At 35.7% G+C, this 13,175-nt stretch overlaps 1 pseudogene; it reads left to right on the top strand.

Annotated features, from left to right (window-relative positions):
• The first annotated feature begins 11,262 nt into the window (after positions 1–11,262).
• LOC133086906 (metalloreductase STEAP2-like) lies at positions 11,263–12,547 on the top strand (annotated as a pseudogene).
• The last annotated feature ends 628 nt before the right edge of the window (positions 12,548–13,175 follow it).

Below are 13,175 nucleotides of genomic sequence, written 5' to 3'. Positions count from 1 at the left end.
CTAAGGTATACACACAGTTACAAGAAAAGTTGCTAAGAGGATATGATTTCAGAGAGGGAAAATGCCAGAGACAAGGAAAATAGTCATGAAAGAATTGCAGTAATTCAAGAGTGGCATAATAATGACTTGAAATAGTAACAATTAGAATAGAAACAGTTATTGGCTTGGATTGAAGAATAGGGAATACCAAGAAAGACAATCTCAGAGTTAACAAGAACACCAGAGGCATCTGGTGCCATGGGACAAGGGAAGAGAGCTCTAGGGAAAGGCAGGAGTCATCAATAGAAGCTGATCTTGCAGACAAATAAAATGAAGATTCAAGTTGTATGCATTCTTTCATAACAATGTTATATTTGAAACCCACTTTGAATATATAAGGATATAAAAATAGTTTTTTCTCCCTTTTAAAGAAAAAGATCTTATTGGCAAATTGGGCTTTGACTAAGAGTATACGAGAATGAAAATATAACAAGGAGTTGACGAGAGGTGACATGATGAGTAAACCAAGTGCACTGAAACTGGAGAATATTGACCAGGGGGTGTGGAGATAGACCATTACATAAAGGATAGTTTCCAAACTAGATAATTTATATATAAATTAGCAGGCATTGAGAACATTAATTTCCTCCAACAGTACATTAAAATGTGCAAAAAGATTTTCCAAGTGGAAAATTTGAAAACTTCAACCTGAGCAAGTGATTTCTGTTACCTCAGTCACTTATTGAACTCTAAATAGAAACCTGAGGAGTATTTGAACGGTGTAGGGGATGAAGTCTAAGCTTTTGATCAGTGTCAAGACGTATGGACCAAGAATTACAATGGTGATGCTATATCCATCCATAAAGGACAACTCTATCATAGAACAAATTTTTTTCTAGGTTGAAATAGGTGGATGTTGCATTAAACAGAAGTAGGAGTTTAAAATTCGGTTTAATTAAATCATTTAACTCTTGCCTTCACACTCATTAGCAACACAACAGTGTATAAAATAATATGAACCGACAAAATGGAGCTGTAGCATAAGTGATTATTGATCATTTCTACATGTTTCTGTTACCAATATGAAACTTTCGCTAAATAAGAACATATGTATCAAGTAATTTGGTAGATTATAAATTTCTTTAATGTTTCCTTTAAGAAATTTTGAAACCAAATGCTAACATTCAGAAATTTAATTGCTATACATTCATATAGCTTTAGGGTTTTTTTTGGTTTGTTTTTACATTTATTAAGCAAATTTGCTAAATATTAAACCTTATTTGTAATTATGATGCAAAAACACAGCTGAGGAACTAAACACATAAATTGGGTTCTGTCATATGTACAAATACATGCAGTTTTAAATATACAGAGCGTACACAGAATGCTCAGGTAGTGTAAACAAAAAAGCAATGAATCTGGCTGAAGATACTGTAAATATTGTGATACACAATTTTATTTATAATTCAACTAGAATATAGAGAGGATAATTTCCATCCCTCAGGGTTGTTTATACCATGTATAGTTAGAGAATTTTTCTCGCATAGTTTGTTTTCTAGTTTTTGCTTTTGTTCCTAAGTAAGAATTCAATTATCAACATTCTTGGCTCTTGAAAGATAAGAATCTCCCTGACAAACCAGCATTACAGTTTCTGCAAGAATACTTGAGCAATCTAATATAAGAGCTTTAATCAGGACCTTTTTCTAAAATAGCTTACATTCTGATAAAATTGGAATCTAGTGGAAAATGCTTTATTACCTTCCACTGTGTTTTTAGAGAATAGTCAAGCTTATTTTTGATGCCCTGTAAATAAGTACATATCATAAATAACATATAACAATATGAAATTGTTAACTCTTACATGATCAAGACAGTACATTTGCACTGCTTTCTTTAATCTGACTTGTTCATCCACATGCATTATGCTTCAAAGGTATAGGTATAAATAAAAGTTTTGATATATAATTTAAGCATTATATATGCAAATATAGGATAAATAGAAATAAAGGATTCAGTATGAAAGTAAAATGTCAATAAATATGTAGGCTGAGTAAGTTAAAATGAATAGTTTTGCATTATGATCTTGGGAGATTATTAAAATTATAAGAATGGTAATGAGAATTCATTAACAACAAAAACATATTAATATTTAGATAAACAAATGTGACTCTCACAATGTCTTAGTAATTTAGGATAAAATTTGGATAGATATAAAAAGAGAAAAATTGAAATAAATTATATGTGATATTTTAGAAAAATAGACACCTACATTTATTCCTTAAAAAAAAATTTCCAAAAAAGAAAAAATTTATATGTGATGAAACATAATAATAAGAAAAATATTTTTCAGGATAACAATTTCTTCTAATTTTTCTTAGAACTTAATTGTATAAACTAGTTTCGGAAGTGGTATTTCTACTTTTGTCTAATCACATACTAGGAGATTTGGTAATTTTTCTGTGAAAAACTCAATGGAAATCTTTATAAAGTTTTCATCATAGATGATTTCTGGCAGGTTGTAGGATTTTTTAGAAAATTTATGTTTCAACGCTGAGTATAATTTGTTCTTCAGACAATCAAGAGTCATTGCTGTGTTGCGGATTTTGCGGTAATTTATAATTTCTTGTGACAATAATTGTAAGAAAATTTTAGGAGACTAGGAATCTTTATTAATTTCCCAATCCTAAAGATTTGAAATTATTCCGAGAACATTGTGAAAAAACCCTAATACTGTGCTAAGTAATGGAAATAGAGCATGCACAATATATAATACTCTGATATTACCCAGCCAGTCTTTTATCTGGTGAAAGAGACAGGCTTGTAACTGAAATCTATTACAAAATTACTATACCTTGGTCTAACTGATACTTGAAAAGCTTAGGAAAAATTAAGAAGACTTAATTCAACCTAGAAAAAATAGGAACACTTAAAACAGCCAAAAAGGATTTGATTTTGGAGAGAAGGTACAACTTGAATAAATATGACTTTATCTGGAGATGAATATGACTTTATCAGGTCTTGCCCATAGTGAATTTCAGGCAAAATAGAATTTTCTAGCTCATCCATTCTACAGCAAGTATCACCCCTCATTTAATTTAATGGTAGTATAAATCATATAGTATTGTAGTCATTTTCAGCTTCACCTTTTCCACAAATTGTGGGGTTCTTTTCATTTTCACCTTTGTATCTAACTCACTTTTATACTCCAGTACTGGTACCTAGTTATTTGTCTGAAAACACTTGTTGGCATATTACCTATTAAACTAAGGCATCTTATATCTGTTATAATAAAATTTCAGCCTATGGGTTGTATTTTCCATCTTAGATCCAAGTTTAGTCTTCTATTTTCACATAATAAGAAATGGATAGCTAATCATAGAATGTTTTCAGAGTCATATTCAGTCACAGGGAATAGAATAATCGGCCTACTTCAGAAGCATAGCTTTTCCTGAGATGTATATGTAGTACATATCACATTGTGTGCTTTATTACTATAACACATAAGTACACAGACACTTCAGAACATTATGTGTATAAGATAAAATTAAAATAATTACAACAAAATCTCCTTGACAATCATATTTCTACTATGAAAAAATACTTGTAATAAGTAAAATATAATCCATTTAGAGTTTAACAGGTCTTATGAAAGCAAATATACTTGAAATATGTTTTGGGCAGTTTGAACAGTTCTTACAAATGACTTTCACAGTAGTCTTTGCATTTTCTGATATCAAATGCTTCTAAGTTAATAGCAAGTATATGTCTTTTAGAGGTGTACTGAACACATTCAAGTGATGACTGCAGTTCTCTGAAATGAAGTCACAATCTAACTAGAGATCTCCATGGTGATTAGGTGTATTTGCTTGCCTGTTATAAAATGAAAAGAGAAAAAATGTAATGTAACTACATTAAATCATTTGAGTTTGAATTTTAGTAAGTGTATTCATTCATAAAATTGCTCGTAATAGGCTATTTAGTTTAAATGGTGAATTCACAAATACTTATGGAATGCTACCTTGTTCTAGGAAATGTGCTAAGTACTGTGAATTCAACAAGGAGGTTTTGTAGGGAAGTGGAGTTCAATAAGCAAGAGCAACTTTAAAAAATGCATATAGTATAATTATTTGTATGTATACAAATGTATACAGTAAAATTTGTGTAATTAGTAAAATAATATTATGTTCTGGAGTCAGAAAGAAGAACACTGAAATCTGGCCTCAGAAGACCTCTGGAGGGACAGGCAGGCTGAGTCCTAGAGGCTGAGTGGGAGTTGATTGGATGAAAATGGGTGAAGCACACACAAGGCAAAGTGATTGGCGTTACCTCAGTCATAGAAATGAGACATAAGTTGGTTTTGGGGGTTACCTTAAGCTACTAGATCATACTGTAACATAAATTTCAGGTCTAAGAGTGAACAACTGTTGGAGAAGGTCACCGAAATGCTGTGACTGGCAGTTGACCCACTAGCTGGACCCAGGCAATAGGAGGCTCCTCACCTATCCACTATCTTGGAGTGTACCTTCTTCCCACCATTCCCACACTAGGGACTGTTTCAAGGACACAGCCTTGAGAGAGTAAGGCATTGGGATCATCTAGACCATGTAATACATGACCAAACCCTGTTAGGGCCTCTATATGAACTTTTTTTACAAATTGAAGTATAGTTGATTTACTATGTTCTGTAAGTTTCAGGTGTACAGCGAGATGATTCATATATATATATGTATATGTATATATATATATATATATTCTTTTTCAGATTCTTTTCCATTATAGGTTATTAAAGGATATTGAATGTAGTTCCCTGTGCTATAGAGTAGGTCCTTGTCATTTATATATTTTATGTATAAAGTATGTATATGTTAATCCCAAACTCCTAATTTATTTCCCCCCCTTTCCCCTTTGGTAACCATTAGTTTGTTTTCTATGTCTGTGAGTCTATTTCTGTTTTGTCAGTAAGTTCATTTGTATCATGTTTTTTAGACTCCACATATGAGTGCTATCATATATTTGTCTTTCTCTGTATGACTTACTTCACTTAGTATGATAATCTCTAGGTTCATCCATATTGCTGCAAATGGTATTATTTCATTCTTTTTTATGGCTGAGTAATATTCTATTACATTCTATATATGTACCACATCTTCTTTATCCATTTGTTTGTCGATGGATATTTAGGTGGCTTTCACATCTTGGCTATTGTAAATAGTGCTGCTATGAACATTGGGGTGATGTATCTTTTCAAATTAGAGTTTTCATCTTTTCTGGATATAAGACCAGGAGTGGGATTGCTGGTTCATATGATAATTCTATTTCTAGTTTTTTAAGGAACTTCCATATTGTTTGCAATAGTGGCTGAACCAATTTACATTCCCACCAACAGTGTAGGAGGGTTCCCTTTTCTCCACAGCCTCTCCAGCATTTATTATTTGTAGACTTTTTGATGATGGCCATTTGACTGGTGTGAGGTGATACCTCATTGTAGTTTTGATTTGTATTTACGTAATAATTATCGATGTTGAGCATCTTTTCATGTGCCTTTTGGCCATCTGTATGTCTTCTTGGAGAAATGTCTATTTAGGTCTTCTGCCCATTTTTGGATTGGGTTGTTTGTTTTTTTGATATTGAGCTGTATGAGCTGTTAATATTTTTGGAAATTAATCCCTTGTTGGTAGCATCATTTGCAAATATTTTCTCCCCTTCTTAGGTTGTCTTTTCATTTTGTTTATTGTTTCCTTTGCTGTGCAAAAACTTTTAAGTTTAATTAGGTCCCTAATTAGGACAGTATAATACATGACCAAACCCTGTTAAGGCCTCTGTATGAGCATTTAAGATTCTGACAGATGGGTGTGGAGATCTACTCATCCTGAAGCTGCTCAACACAAGTATGTAAGTTCCCCTTGCTCATTAAATTGCCACCTACCAATCTGGAGTGGTCTGCCTCTTTCTTTGGTATCTCCTTGCCCTCCTTGTACAGAGGCCAGTTTAGAATGTCACCCAGGGGGGTGGGAACTAACAAGAAGGAAGCCTGAATATGTTGGTAGGGAACAATTCATGGATAGCTTTTATGTCATACATACTGTATAGGAATGTATCAGTGGTTCTGAAACTTTAGCATGGGTAAGAATTGCCTGGGCTGTCTATTAAAAATATAAATTCTGGGCTTCCCTGGTGGCGCAGTGGTTGAGAATCTGCCTGCCAATGCAGGGGACACGGGTTCGAGCCCTGGTCTGGGAAGATCCCACATGCCGCGGAGCAACTGGGCCCGTGAGCCACAACTACTGACCCTGCGCGTCTGGAGCCTGTGCTCCGCAACAAGAGAGGCCGCGATAGTGAGAGGCCCGCGCACCGCGATGAAGAGTGGCCCCCGCTTGCCGCAACTGGAGAAAGCCCTCGCAGAGACGAAGACCCAACACAGCCATAAATAAATAAATAAATAAAAATTTAAAAATATAAATTCCCATTATCTACTCTCAAAGATTTTAAGTCTGAGGTGGAGGACAGGAATTTACAACTTTAACAGGCAAACAAGAAGATTCTTAGTTAGGTGTCTTGTGAACTAATTTGGAGAATATAGTTGACAGTTATCAAATGATTTTGAACAGGAAAATGGCATTTAGATAGATCACTCTAATTGTAATGTGAAAGATGGCTGTAAGAAGAACAACATTTTAAGGGAGAAACTATTTAGTAATATACTACAAGAATTTAGGTGGGACATGAATAATTAGATTACAGTAGTGTACCAGAAATGAAAGAGGATAAATGGATTCCACAAGTATTGAGAAATTCATGGCTTGAATTTAAGAAGGGGTAAAAAAAAAGGGTTGGTTTAGAATACCTGTTAGTCTACTACCTCATGTGACTGGCTAGTCATGGCATTAAGTTAAATAAGGCACATGGCAAATTTCTGATTTTAAGTTGATGGATTAGGCATGTATTCTAATACTGTCATCTTATATGAATTACAGGGGAAATTTTTAAAAGTGAATTAAAAAACACCTAGCAACATTCAAGCATTTAAGCAAACCATCTGTTAACTGGATAGTGGAAGAATTTTTTGAAAGGTCACAGCAGACAGAGAACAGCAACCAGATACATATGGAGAGCTTTATTCTATAGGATGAGAAGAGCATCAAGGAGCACCAAGGACAAGTGTAGACAAAGCTGGGAGCAGCATGTGCATATGGGGCAAACATCAGACTAATTAGTTGGGGGTAGGTGTTTTAACCTATCCAGTTAGGGAGCTAAATCTGCATGAAGTCCTCCTCTTTTGCCCAGAACCTCTGCATCTTATGCAGGACAGTGATCTATAGGTCTTCATGGAGCCACAGAGGTATCAGCACACTCTGAGGGCAAGAAGATCCAGGGAATACCAACAGCCATATGATTTTCCACTGAAGTCCCCCCTCCCCTGTGGCATGTCTTCTAACGGCCCACTCTTCAGGAAGTGGAGAACAAACAACAGCTTCTCCTTTAATGTCTCCTAAGTGACCTGTACAAACAGAGGCAAGAGATTCATAAAACATGAGGCAAGATAAAAATAGCACATATTTAAATAAAAGTAACACTTTACTTACAGGAGAGTTAGCAGGTTCAAAGGGAGGAAGACATCTTACAGAGAAAATGGAGATAAAAATTTCACTTTGAATATAATGTGTTTCAGATGAATGTAGAAAATATGTAAACATATGAATGTCTAGTTGAAAATTGAATATGTGGATTTAAATTTCAAGAAAGAGAACAGGGATGGACATAGGGATTTTTAAAAAATATTCATGCAGGTGGTAGATCAAAGTATTGCTACTCATGTAGACAATAAATTATTGAATAAAACTCTCAAAGAAGAATTTATATTAGAGAGGAATGGTGGGTCTGAGTAAAATCTGGAGTAATCCCTAGATATAACGTCTGTATCTGTGTCTTATAATTTTGATCCCTTATCTTACTTTAGATTTTTCCAGAAGCAGAGCCTGAGACAAGGATTTGAGAACAAAGAGTTTATTTGGGAAGTGTACCCAGGATACACCAGCAGCAAAGTAATAATATGTTAGGGAAGGGAGGGCTGTGTTATCAAGCAAGTACTGGTACTAGGGCTTGATCTTCCTGAGAAACTCTGGAAGATCGGGAAACTATCCATCAACTCCAATAGATAACATTTTGAGATATCACTGAACATAAATATTTTGCCAATTCATATTCAGAGATGGTCAGAGAACTCCTAATTTCATGACTTGATAAACAAAGCAATAAGAAAGTAAATATACATTTTCTAAACATTTTAATAACATTAATATTGATAATATCACTGATACATTTTCCTTCAGTATTTCATGTGTGTGTGTATATATATGTGTGTGTGTATATATATATATGCATGCATGTACCTAATCATTTTCAGTCATGTTTTTGCTTTTCTACTTATATATTTTTCAAGTAGTCTCATAAGTTCATAAATACTCTTTAAAATAGTTATTAAAATCAAAATCAAAATTTTATTTTAGTTCAATAATCTGTGTACTCTATTGACCTACCTATATAACATTGTTTATTTATCCATTTCCTTTATGTCGAACATTTTGCTTCATTTTATATATTTATGTGATGGCTATATCTGAGAAGTTTATTTCATTTTCCAAGTGTTATTATAAATAGCATCACAATGAACATTTTAAATCATAGTTCTTCAAGCTTATTTCTGATTATCTCCTTAAAGATATCCCTAAAATGAGAGGTATTGGTCATTGATACAAATATTTTAAGACAGTTGATTGCAGCATATATATGTAACAGTAATATATAAAAACATCCATTGTCAGATTTTTGTAGTTCTTTAAGTCAGTGTGGTCTGCAAACATTTTTGATCATACACCTCTTAAGAAAGAAAAGTGTTGAGCAATCACAGACATTTACAATTATATACATTTCTTACTATATAAATATAGTATATGAATCAAAAATTTGTAGAAAAATAAGGAATAAAAATTATATAAGAAGTTCTTATATTTTTCTCAGACACCTTTGGAATCATTTTATACTTTGTCTTTTCCATGTTTTTGATTTACAGTATTGTCATTTTTATCAATTAGGAGTCGAGTTAATTACATGAAGCATGAGAAAAATTAGCAAATAGGAATGTCAATGTTGAAGCAACTATTTATAGACTTTGATGATATTAATCATTATAAGAAAGCCTTATTTGTTAGTGTGTCACAGTTTACAATTTACTTTTACACAAAAAATCTTAAGTGATTTTCACAAGTGCCTTATAACGTAGACAGAAGAGCAGGTGTTAACATCTCAATTTTGAGATTCAGGAAGCCTTAGTGTCTTTCTTGGCCATATGGACAATAATAATAATATATCTGTTGTTAATAATAAGATCTTGCAAGTGCTGAGCATTCGGTTAAAATCAGGGTTTAGAATCAGGGTACTCTGGGTGATAGAAGCAGGATGAAAAGGCCTGATATGTGTAACCATGGGATTAGGCTGGCCATGGTGAAGAACAGGGCACTTAAAGCTGGGGGTCACAGTGGACCTGGGTCAGGAGGGTGAATCCTAAGTCCAGGTGATGAGGCCTAGAGGATCAGAATCCAGGAAACAGTGAAATAGGCAATACAGAGTGAGGAACCAAGTATAGAACTTCTCTGCAGGTGACAGTGTGTGTGTGTGTGTGTGTGTGTGTGTGTGTGTGTGTGTGTTGACAGAAACCATGTAATCTCTGGGCTAGAAAACAGTTTATTTCTCATAGAGAATCTTAGTGCCATTTCCTGGAGCCCTGAAGCCCATGGAGGGGCACAATGTCAGCCAAATGTTCACTTGTTCCTGCATCTCAAGAATCTTGATGTAACATGATTCAGAATTTATAGAGGACAGTTCGTCTATGGGCCCAACCTCCCCTTCATTGAAAGAAAGGTCTTTACTTTGAGTTGCAGAAAAACAAAATAAAATAAAAAAAGAATAAAAAAATCTTTTCTGGGGAGAGTGTTAGGAAGGTACCTAGATTTTTACTGTCCTGGAATTTGAGCAAATGTCTCTGCGTCAGATGAGTTTAATTCCCATAGTCTCTTTGGAGCAATATCCAATATATAGCTTCTGAGGCAATCATCCTTTAAGATTTTTTTTTTTTAATTTATTTATTTAATTTATTTATTTTTGGCTGTGTTGGGTCTTTGTTGCTGTGCGCAGGCTCTCTCTAGTTGCAGCTAGTGGGGGCCACTCCTTGTTGCGGTGTGAGGGCCTCTCACTGCAGTGGCCTCCCTTGTTGCAGAGCACGGGCTCTAGGCACACTGGCTTCAGTAGTTGTGGCTCTTGGGCTCAGTAGTTGTGGCGCATGGGCTTAGCTGCTCCGTGGCATGTGGGATCTTCCCAGACCAGGGCTCGAACGCATGTCCCCTGCACTGGCAGGCGGATTCTTAACCACTGCACCACCAGGGAAGCCTGCAATCAACCTTTAATCAAGCTTGCCAGTGCTCTTAGGTCAGAAAGCCTGGGCCTTGAAGAAACATAAAAATATTCACAAAGAACTGTTTTCTAAAACTGATGACCACAGCAGCAAGAGAGGAGAACACAGCTATAGAACAATGCTTCCAGGGATGGGACTTTCCAGATACTTCCTGAATTGCTTGTCAAGTTTTTCAGCCACAGAAATTGTCTTTGTGCTTGATTCCATTCTTTTAATACTGTCGCTTTCTCTGTCTTGTTTTATCTTTCCCCCTTAAATATTACCTTTTTCCATTGCATGTCCATGAAGTAGTCATTTCATCTGCTATAAAGTTTGTTGTTGCCTCATCACTACATTGAAAATGCACCCTTTACCTCCCACTGCTTGAGCCAACCTACTGGCTGTACGTTCTTCACATCCTCTGAGGGGGACCGCTTCTGAAATGCTGTCATCTAGCTTTCCGATGTGACTCAGGAAGAAGGGAGAGACTGATACGGGGCATTACAGAATGGGGCCAGTCGGAGGTGGGGAAGCTGCCAGCCGCGGGCCGGGGGCGGGATCCCTAGGCCGAAGAGCCCTGGGAGGCCCCTGGGGAGGCCCCAGGGGAGTCGGCGCTGCTCGAGGGGAGCTGCGAGGCCCGCCTCTGCCCCCCACGGAGGGCGCGGAGAGCTTTGCTGTTCAAAGAGGGGCCCGGGGCAGCCTCGGCACCACCTTATCAGAAGTGCAGAATCTCGGGCCTCTCCAGACCTACTGAATCAGAATCTGCGTTTGAACAAGATTCTCAGGATATCCGTGGTGATCTTGGAAGAGTCTGTATCATGGAATCGATCTCTATGATGGGAAGCCCCAAAAGCCTTAGCGAAACTTTTTTGCCTAATGGCATAAGTGGTAACAAAGGTGCAAAGAAAGTCTCTGTAGGTGTAATTGGAAGTGGAGATTTTGCTAAATCCCTGACCATTCGACTCTTTAGATGTGGCTATCATGTGATCATAGGAAGCAGAAATCCTAAGTTTGCTTCTGAATTTTTTCCTCATGTAGTAGATGTCACTGACCATGAAGATGCTCTAATAAAAGTAAATATGGCTGAGTAATATTCCATTGTATATATGTGCCACATCTTCTTTATCCATTCATCCGATGATGGACACTTGATAGGGAGGGTGGGAGGGAGGGAGATGCAAGAGGGAAGAGATATGGGAGCATATGTATATGTATAACTGATTCACTTTGTTATAAAGCAGAAACAGACCATTGTAAAGCAATTATACTCCAATAAAGATGTTAAAAAAATAAAAATAAAAAAATAAATGTATTAGCTTGGTAAAAAAAAAAAAAAAGTAAATATAATATATGTTGCCATACATAGATAACATTACATCTCCCTGTGGGACCTGAGACATCTGCTTATGGGTAAAATCCTTGATTGATGTGAGCAATAACATGAGGATAAACCAATACCCAGAATCCAGTGCAGAATATTTGGCTTCATTATTCCTGGACTCCTTGATTGTGAAAGGATTTAATGTTGTCTCAGCTTGGGCACTTCAGTTAGGACCTAAGGATGCCAGCTGGCAGGTTTATATGTGTAGCAACAATATTCAAGCTCGACAGCAGGTTATTGAACTTGCCGGTCAGTTGAATTTAATTCCCATTGACTTGGTATCATTATCATCAGCTAGGGAGATTGAAAATTTACCCCTGCGACTGTTTACTCTCTGGAGAGGGCCAGTGGTGGTAGCCTGGCCACATTTTTCTTTCGTTATTCTTTTGTCAGAGGTGTGATTCATCCGTATGCTAGAAACCAGCAGAGTGACTTTTACAAGATTCCTATTGAGATTGTGAATAAAACCTTGCCTATAGTTGCCATTACTTTGCTGTCCCTGGTCTACCTGACAGGTCTCCTGGCAGCTGCTTATCAGCTTTATTAAGGCACCAAGTATAGGAGATTTCCACCTTGGTTGGAGGCCTGGTTACAGGTAGAAAACTGCTTGGATACTAAGCTTTTTCTTCGCTTCAGTCCATGTTGCCTAGAGCCTCTGCTTACCAATGAGAAGTTCAGAGAGATATTTGTTTCTCAACATGGCTTAGCAGCAGTATGGGACGTGCTTGGTATTTATCTGATGCTAATAAAATACTTGATTAGTATAATTTGTAAAACATAAGATTTAAAATAGTGTAAAATTTTACATACCTTGTAATAGACATTTTGGTATATTTAGGGAGGGGAAAGAATTGTTCTTTAAATAATGTTTCTGCATAAGAATTATGTGGCTAATTCAAAATCATTTAGAGTAAAAGCTGCTACTATCCCTTTCTTTGCACAATAAAAGCAGAGAAGTGAAGAAAAAAAAAAAGAGAAAGGGGCCAGTCACCATAGGGTGACTATATTTTTTAACATTGCATTTTATCAAAAGAATATTTTTTATTTCCCTTTAAGAAGTTTTGATCAATTACAACAGCTCAGAATATCATGGGCATCTCTGCACCTCCAAAATACAATAACCTGTCAATGAATATGATGAATTAGTCATAAATCCAAGACCACAAAGTCATTATTATTCAAAAATTGACAAAGTGCATCATGTTTTGAAATAAAAGGCTGTTATAAAGCATTACTACCCTTTTACTTATCAAAGTCAAGTGGTAGTTTTAACAAGTTAGTTTCCACAAAAGCTTTAACAAGATGAATGGATTTATAACACTGTCAGATACAACTAAGAAAAACTTGGAAATAACTGACAAAAAAAAG

This window comes from Eubalaena glacialis, chromosome 3, assembly GCF_028564815.1.
Source record: "Eubalaena glacialis isolate mEubGla1 chromosome 3, mEubGla1.1.hap2.+ XY, whole genome shotgun sequence".
In the NCBI taxonomy this organism is placed as follows: Eukaryota; Metazoa; Chordata; class Mammalia; order Artiodactyla; family Balaenidae; genus Eubalaena; species Eubalaena glacialis.
The sequence above is the reverse complement of the archived record's forward strand: the minus strand, read 5'-3'. Positions and strand labels throughout refer to the sequence as shown.